The 8,940-nt window shown below is 29.8% G+C and overlaps 1 long non-coding RNA gene across 1 annotated transcript; it reads right to left on the reverse strand.

The window, feature by feature from the left end:
* Positions 1 to 426: 426 nt before the first annotated feature.
* On the reverse strand, positions 427 to 2,029 carry LOC143042144 (uncharacterized). Its single transcript, XR_012967891.1, has 2 exons — positions 1,370 to 2,029; positions 427 to 791 (listed from the first exon to the last, which is right to left on the reverse strand). It is a non-coding gene; the product is annotated as an uncharacterized LOC143042144 (long non-coding RNA).
* Between the last annotated feature and the right edge of the window lie 6,911 nt (positions 2,030 to 8,940).

Raw genomic sequence — 8,940 nt, forward strand, 5'->3', positions numbered from 1 at the left:
AATCTGCATACATTTATAGTACATCTACAATAAAATGATACAAAGTTTATTCTTTATCAAGAAAGACACTGTGTTAGAGTTTGCCATGATAAATGTATAGATTGATATTGTAGCAAGAAAATGAGTGTTTTCAGAGTATCGATATGAAATTTGATGAAACTGGAATATCTTTAACTGACTAGAGAGAAAAAATAAACACACGTTAAATTTACTTGAAAAAGAAAGAAGTATTTACTTAAATAGGTAAATGAAATATAAGAACTTTGACCATTCTTATATTTTATATCATGGCAGTTTCTTTTATTTGGTAACAGTTTATTTGTTTTCTTCTTCAAGCGCTGTAATTGTGACGGTCAAATTTTATTAGAAACCATTCATCTGATGAAATAATATGCAATTGCCATAAATTCTACCTACCCATATTGTTGTCTTATATTTATGCCATTTGGTATGAAATCTTTACCTAAACAGGTAAACAAATCTAAACCTGTGTAGGTAAAGAAATAAATAAATTTAATACATGTTTAAATTGAAAGTTTTTTGGAGGAAATATGTCAGTTTCTAACAGATTTTGTTTGTTAAGAAAAAAAAATCTGTTTTAATTACACCCATCCTTTTTCTCATACTCTAAAGGGGGAACACCTGGATGAATAAGTTTTTCCAAGTCACTCAGTCTGTCCATTCGTCCATGTTCCTTGAAAGCACGTACATGTAACTCTCTCTAAATCATTGAATGTATTTATACATGTATGTGTCAAAGCTTCACAAATCTGCATACATTTATAGTACATCTACAATAAAATAATACAAAGTTTATTCTTTATCAAGAAAGACACTGTGTTAGAGTTTGCCATGATAAATGTATAGATTGATATTGTAGCAAGAAAATGAGTGTTTTCAGAGTATCGATATGAAATTTGATGAAACTGGAATATCTTGAACTGACTAGAGAGAAAAAATAAACACACGTTAAATTTACTTGAAAAAGAAAGAAGTATTTACTTAAATAGGTAAATGAAATATAAGAACTTTGACCATTCTTATATTTTATATCATTGCAGTTTCTTTTATTTGGTTACAGTTTATTTGTTTTCTTCTTCAAGCGCTGTAATTGTGACAGTCAAATTTTATTAGAAACCATTCATCTGATGAAATAATATGCAATTGCCATAAATTCTACCTACCCATATTGTTGTCTTATATTTATGCCATTTGGTATGAAATCTTTACCTAAACAGGTAAACAAATCTAAACCTGTGTAGGTAAAGAAATAAATAATTTAATACATGTTTAAATTGAAAATTTTTTGGATGAAATATTTCAGTTTCTAACAAATTTTGTTTGTCAAGAAAAAAAAATGTTTTATTACCCCCATCCTTTTTCTCATACTCTAAAAGGGGAACACCTGGATGAATAAGTTTTTTCAAGTCACTCAGTCTGTCCATTCGTCCATGTTCCTTGAAAGCATGTAACTCTCTCTAAATCATTGAATGTATTTATACATGTTTGTGTCTAACTTTCACAAATCTGCATACATTTATAGTACATCTACAATAAAATGATACAAAGTTTATTCTTTATCAAGAAAGACACTGTGTTAGAGTTTGCCATGATAAATGTATAGATTGATATTGTAGCAAGAAAATGAGTGTTTTCAGAGTATCGATATGAAATTTGATGAAACTGGAATATCTTGAACTGACTAGAGAGAAAAAATAAACACACGTTAAATTTACTTGAAAAAGAAAGAAGTATTTACTTAAATAGGTAAATGAAATATAAGAACTTTGACCATTCTTATATTTTATATCATTGCAGTTTCTTTTATTTGGTTACAGTTTATTTGTTTTCTTCTTCAAGCGCTGTAATTGTGACAGTCAAATTTTATTAGAAACCATTCATCTGATGAAATAATATGCAATTGCCATAAATTCTACCTACCCATATTGTTGTCTTATATTTATGCCATTTGGTATGAAATCTTTACCTAAACAGGTAAACAAATCTAAACCTGTGTAGGTAAAGAAATAAATAATTTAATACATGTTTAAATTGAAAATTTTTTGGATGAAATATTTCAGTTTCTAACAAATTTTGTTTGTCAAGAAAAAAAAATGTTTTATTACCCCCATCCTTTTTCTCATACTCTAAAAGGGGAACACCTGGATGAATAAGTTTTTTCAAGTCACTCAGTCTGTCCATTCGTCCATGTTCCTTGAAAGCATGTAACTCTCTCTAAATCATTGAATGTATTTATACATGTTTGTGTCTAACTTTCACAAATCTGCATACATTTATAGTACATCTACAATAAAATGATACAAAGTTTATTCTTTATCAAGAAAGACACTGTGTTAGAGTTTGCCATGATAAATGTATAGATTGATATTGTAGCAAGAAAATGAGTGTTTTCAGAGTATCGATATGAAATTTGATGAAACTGGAATATCTTTAACTGACTAGAGAGAAAAAATAAACACACGTTAAATTTACTTGAAAAAGAAAGAAGTATTTACTTAAATAGGTAAATGAAATATAAGAACTTTGACCATTCTTATATCTTATATCATGGCAGTTTCTTTTATTTGGTTACAGTTTATTTGTTTTCTGCTTCAAGCACTGTAATTGTGACAGTCACATTTTATTAGAAACCATTCATCTGATGAAATAATATGCAATTGCCATAAATTCTACCTACCCATATTGTTGTCTTATATTTATGCCATTTGATATGAAATCTTTACCTAAACAGGTAAAAAATTCTAAACCTGTGTAGGTAAAGAAAGAAATAAATAAATTAAATACATGTTTAAATTGAAAATTTTTTGGATGAAATATTTCAGCTTTTAACAAATTTTTTTTGTCAAGACAAAAAAATCTGTTTTATTACACCCATCCTTTTTCTCATACTCTAAAGGGGTAACACCTGGATAAATAAACTTTTTCAAGTCACTCAGTCTGTCCATTCGTCCATGTTCCTTGAAAGCATGTAACTCTCTCTAAATCATTGAATGTATTTATACATGTATGTGTCAAACTTTCACAGATCTGCATACATTTATAGTACATCTACAATAAAATGATACAAAGTTTATTCTTTATCAAGAAAGACATTGTGTTAGAGTTTGCCATGATAAATGTATAGATTGATATTGTAGCAAGAAAATGAGTGTTTTCAGAGTATCGATATGAAATTTGATGAAACTGGAATATCTTTAACTGACTAGAGAGAAAAAATAAACACACGTTAAATTTACTTGAAAAAGAAAGAAGTATTTACTTAAAAAGGGAAATGAAATATAAAAACTTTGACCATTCTTATGTTTTATATCATGGCAGTTTCTTTTATTTGGTTACAGTTTATTTGTTTTCTGCTTCAAGCGCTGTAATTGTGACAGTTAAATTTTATTATAAACCATTCATCTGATGAAATAATATGCAATTGCCATAAATTCTACCTACCCATATTGTTGTCTTATATTTATGCCATTTGGTATGAAATCTTTACCTAAACAGGTAAACAAATCTAAACCTGTGTAGGTAAAGAAATAAATAAATTTAATACATGTTTAAATTGAAAATTTTTTGGATGAAATCCATTACCCATATGAATATGTTGTGACTGAACTATCCAATACTTTTTATGATCTGTTTGAGCATGCACATCCCATTTTAAAATGTGTATTGCTGATGAAAAATGTTGAAATATACCATATATATGTAGGGCCTTTTTTCAAATATTGTTACTTTTGTATTTAGGTATATGATATTTTTTTTATGATGTTCATTGTTACTGAATATATCAATGTTCACTGTCATGACTGTTTTGAAAGCAATCGTTTTATAAGCTATTGTTTTGATAAGTTTTATTTGGAAGGCCCATGTGGTGCTTTTATTTTTCTCCATTTAGCTTTCTTGGCTCTATTGGCCAAGTGAGCTATTGTTGTTACTATTTTGTGATTTTTTTTTCACAAAAAATCTCAGGGATGTTATCAAAATTCCAGAGGAATAATCTCTTTAAAAAGGAATATGACGGCTAAAGCGTTTTAGTAATCTCAGGAATATAAAATTTTATTATTCACATTGTCATGATTGTACATGTATGTAAATAGTATTCATGGTAGATAGAGGTTGTATTTTATTTCTACAATGTTTTTATTTTCTGTACTTATGTATTTCCTATTTTATCTTTGTGTTAAGCAAGTATTTCCTATTTTATCTTTGTGTTAAGCAAGTATTTCCTATTTTATCTTTGTGTTAAGCAAGTATTTCCTATTTTATCTTTGTGTTAAGCAAGTATTTCCTATTTTATCTTTGTGTTAAGCAAGTATGTACAAGTTTTTACAATACTTAGTTTTTTATGAGGTATATTTTGCCCACAATGTTTCACCAGAAATGACACAAATGTTGAAATCATTGATGCATTCCCCATTTTCTATTCTCAATTTTATTTCAGATCTAAACAACAAAACTAACAGCATTTTTTTTATATGGCATAATTTGGTTTTGCGAAATTTCTGTAACTGCATAGTATCATTACAGCCATTGTTTCCTTGTACAATAACCTACATTTGTTATTTCAGCATAACTCGTGAAAGGAGATTATCTCATTAGAATTCACACAATAACAGTATACATTATTTTCTTGTGTTAAATTATTCCATTGACTGAAGATAATGAATCTCTATGTACCCATCCGTGTATCAGTTTTACATGTAGAACAACCTTTAGTAGAAAATTTAATTTAGCTACTGATAGCTTTTGCTAGTCAAGAAAGTGGTTAAACAAATGATTAAAAACTTCTTTTGTTATTTGAACATTTAATAAGATGCATGTATATGGACTGTGTCCACACTTAATGCACTTGTTTCTATATTTTATGAATGATTTCTGTTCAAAAACACATATTCATTTAGCTGTCAGTTGTTTAGATATATGTTGATTAATAAACCATATTTTTACACTGTATTATTTCTTTTCATTGTTTCAACAATTACAATCTCCCCCTAATATTCAAAATAGAATTTGTGAAAGTCTTTTTAATTTAAATTAATTATAGTGTTTACTTAAAAAAGTAAACAAAAATAAGGGAGGTAATCAAAAAATCTAGTGGACTCAGAATATATCTGCATTAAGTTGATTAAATAAAGAAAAAGATCATTTGTCAAAGGGAGATAATCCAAAGTTGTTTTTTTTTACCTATTTAGGTAAATTCAGCATATTTGCATAGGTAAAAGAATTTTACCTGTGGAAGCTATAGGAAGTTTACACAATCAGGTAAATAATATTAACTTCTGCCAGTGAGACCCCAGACTGCATGTAGGAACTAAAAAGGGTAGAACTAATAAAAAGCCAAAACCGACTGTTGAATTTATGTGTGTTAATAATCAAGATGTTGGATAATTTGAAACACAACCAAATTATGTTTTAATTAAAACAGAAGGAGGATCATCTCAGATATAACATTTACACATTTGATTTAGCATTCAGAAATCCATCGGTCCGCCACTACAGTTAAGTAATGTATGTTAGACTTGACCCCCCCCCCCCAAATACTATGGCCCGCACGTTGACTGAACAATAAGGACAGACAACGAGAAGTTGACATCAGACTAATCAGGGGGGCTCGTTATATCGCAGTATATAAGCCAACATATAAAACTTAAGTTGTAGAGCATTTGATACCTAAAATTCCTCCAAAAAATATGTGACAAATACGACTAAAGAGACTTATTGAAGACCTGTTGGTGACCTTCTGCTGTTGTCTGTTCTATGGTCGGGTTGTTGTCTCTTTGACACATTCCTAATTCCATTTTCAATTTTAATATAAATGAGAGTAAACAAACCTTAGAGTAACTGATTATTATCTGCAGTAAATTTTACACAGATGTAAACATATAAATGATATGTTATATTAACACAAACGTGCTGATTACTGCGCTGGTTATCGTGTACTGTCGCGGACGAACATGACGAAGGTCCAGTAGCAATGACTGCGATACAGTGGTTGTAAAAATTCACCAAAGAAGTTTTTCGGAAAAATAAACTTTAAACAATGAAGAAAAGGGCATTATTTTAGATTTGTGCGATTAATTGATTTTTATTACGTTTGATTTTGTTACTTCTCTTTTGACATTTCCTTGAGTTCGAATATTTTTGCTATACGTTATACCAAGCTGATAACTTTGTCAGCCAAACTCATGTGTTGAGGTTTTGAGACTAATGTTTTTCTAACTACGAACTGTCAACAAAACGGATCAAATTGAAACTATGTTTTATGAAAAGATTAATCTTAAATTTGACGTTTAATTGAGTATTTAATAAAACAGAGACAATACTTACAATGTAGTTGTAGAATTAGGTATATCAGCAGGTATATCCACCAAACTTTTACTGTTACAGTTCACGTTAGTGTCTGTGCAATCACACGAAAATTCACTACATGGATTAGCACAAGCCGTATGCAATGAGCTTACTACAATGTATTAGAAAAACCATTACAGTGAACATTATTCCTAAAATCTTCTCTTTTTTCCTTTTTAAACTGAAACATACAAACTATGTCAGTTTTAGTGTCCCTCTTTAACACAGAAATCTGCGACACAGGTAGAGACCGATATAAAATATTCACAGGAAAATTAATTTTCTTCTAATTCAAATGTTATCAATTCTTAATTTTATTGAGGAATATTTGTGAATATCAACCCAATAATTGTTCACTTCCAGCATTTTTCAAACGTAAAACAAAAATCTAATTTATTTTATAAATTAATTTATGTCTATATGGACAATTTCTATTTGCATTAAACTGTCAATTTGAACTAAGTGTATATTATATTGTATTATTTTCATTTTAGTTTCTTGTGTACAATTTGGAAATTAGTATGGCGTTCATTATCACTGGACTAGTATATATTTGTTTAGGGGCCAGCTGAAGGACGCCTCCGGGTGCGGGAATTTCTCGCTACATTGAAAACCTGTTGGTGACCCTCTGCTGTTGTTTTTTATTTGGTGGGGTTGTTGTCTCTTTGACACATTCCCCATTTCCATTCTCAATTTTATATATATATCTAATTTTTATATTTAGCCAACCAATCAATAAAGATATGTTATTACGTAAAATTTTATCTGCGACAAGAAAGATCACAAAACTTTCTCTGGACAATTTTTTATCCCACTACCCACCCAAATTACTTACCACCTTGTATATGTTCCGGACTCTATGAGTATTTGGACAATACGCGTAGGAGAGTTAAATCAGGTACATTTAAAATTAACTTCCCTGTTGTTGTAAATGATTTTGATCGTTTTTAATAAATGACATTTTGATTGGAATCTTTCTATTTGTTACTAATTTGCCTCCAAAAACGAGCAAGGTGTGTTCTGACATAAGTGTTAATGCACTCAGATATTTATTCATAAAGGTTGGCTTTCTGTATTTGGTATCCTCAGATTTGATATACATTTATAACACGTTAGACATAAAGACTAATTTAATAAATTCCGTTACAAAAATAAATATCTATAAGTGACTTTGAAAACACATTATGTATTCATGCTTTTTTCCATGACGGTATCGATATTATTTGATAAATCCGGTCGTTTCGCACACAGGAACAGTCATTGTTCACAAAAAGTAAAATTCTCTTCTGACATACCAACATTTAAAATGCGCCCTGCTCGTCCGAATTTAAAGCATATAATTTCTAATTCAATAGGCTATAAACAAGACAAACACAGATATAGGATTAGTTGCTCGCAGTAACATCTTATTTTCTCTTGCGATACAATATTTTATTTTACTGAATTGTACATATTTCTTCAATCGAAACATTATATAAACACATGACATATAACATTGTTCCTCTTTCGCATCGTTTCTTTTCCCCCGGCTAATGCCTCCAACGCCTGTACGTACAATAAACATAGCAGCAACTGCACATATACCTATGTGACCAACTTCAATCCGACGTAACTGCGAGCACCTTCGATACTAATACATTTAAATCCCAAACTTTATATAGTACCTTTAAACCCCACCCATAAAAACCGCCAAAACTTTCCTCGTGCCTCCTGCACCTAACGTCAAACTTATAAATAGTACATACTGTTACAAAACCAGTATCCGAACTAGTTATACTAGTTCCAATCTGTAAATATGAACTACAAATAGCAAACGGGAAAAACCCTATTTCAAACGAAATAAAATACATTTAAATTCTCCCTCGCCCTGCTCGTCCGAATTTAAAGCATTTAATTTCTAATTCAATAGGCTATAAACAAGACAAACACAGATATAGGATTAGTTGCTCGCAGTAACATCGAAACAAAGGAAATGAAACAGTTCAGAATAAGATGCTGATATAAAAAGTCTTTTGAGATATTGCTAATTGAAGATAAATCTTGAACCACTAAACTGGACCAATATCAGTTTCAAGTCGACAATCGGAACGTCAAATACGACATATTGAACCGGAAGCTTCCGCAATAGATGGTTATGCAGACAAATGTTTTGCAAATCTTGAATCGATGGATAATTTCTCAGACTGTTTTCCTTGATTCTGTAAATAGAAGAACACAATCAAAACTTCATACATACATGTACTTGTATCTTAATCAGATAAACATTAAACTCTATAGATATATACATATTTCATATCTATATACATCAACTTCTAATCTTACTATGTGATTCTTTATGTTACACACTGCGACATAGCTCATGAAAGTCTAAACATATATGCATCTCAGATCTAAATACATCAACTTCTAATCACACTGTGATCCTTTATGTCACATTGCGCAACATAGCTCATGAAAGTCTAAACATATATGCATCTCAGATCTACATACATCAACTTCATATCACACTGTGTGATCCTATTGTTGCATTCATAAAAATCTAAACATATATATATATATATATATATATATATATAT

This window comes from Mytilus galloprovincialis, chromosome 8 (assembly GCF_965363235.1).
Source record: "Mytilus galloprovincialis chromosome 8, xbMytGall1.hap1.1, whole genome shotgun sequence".
Lineage (NCBI taxonomy): Eukaryota > Metazoa > Mollusca > Bivalvia > Mytilida > Mytilidae > Mytilus > Mytilus galloprovincialis.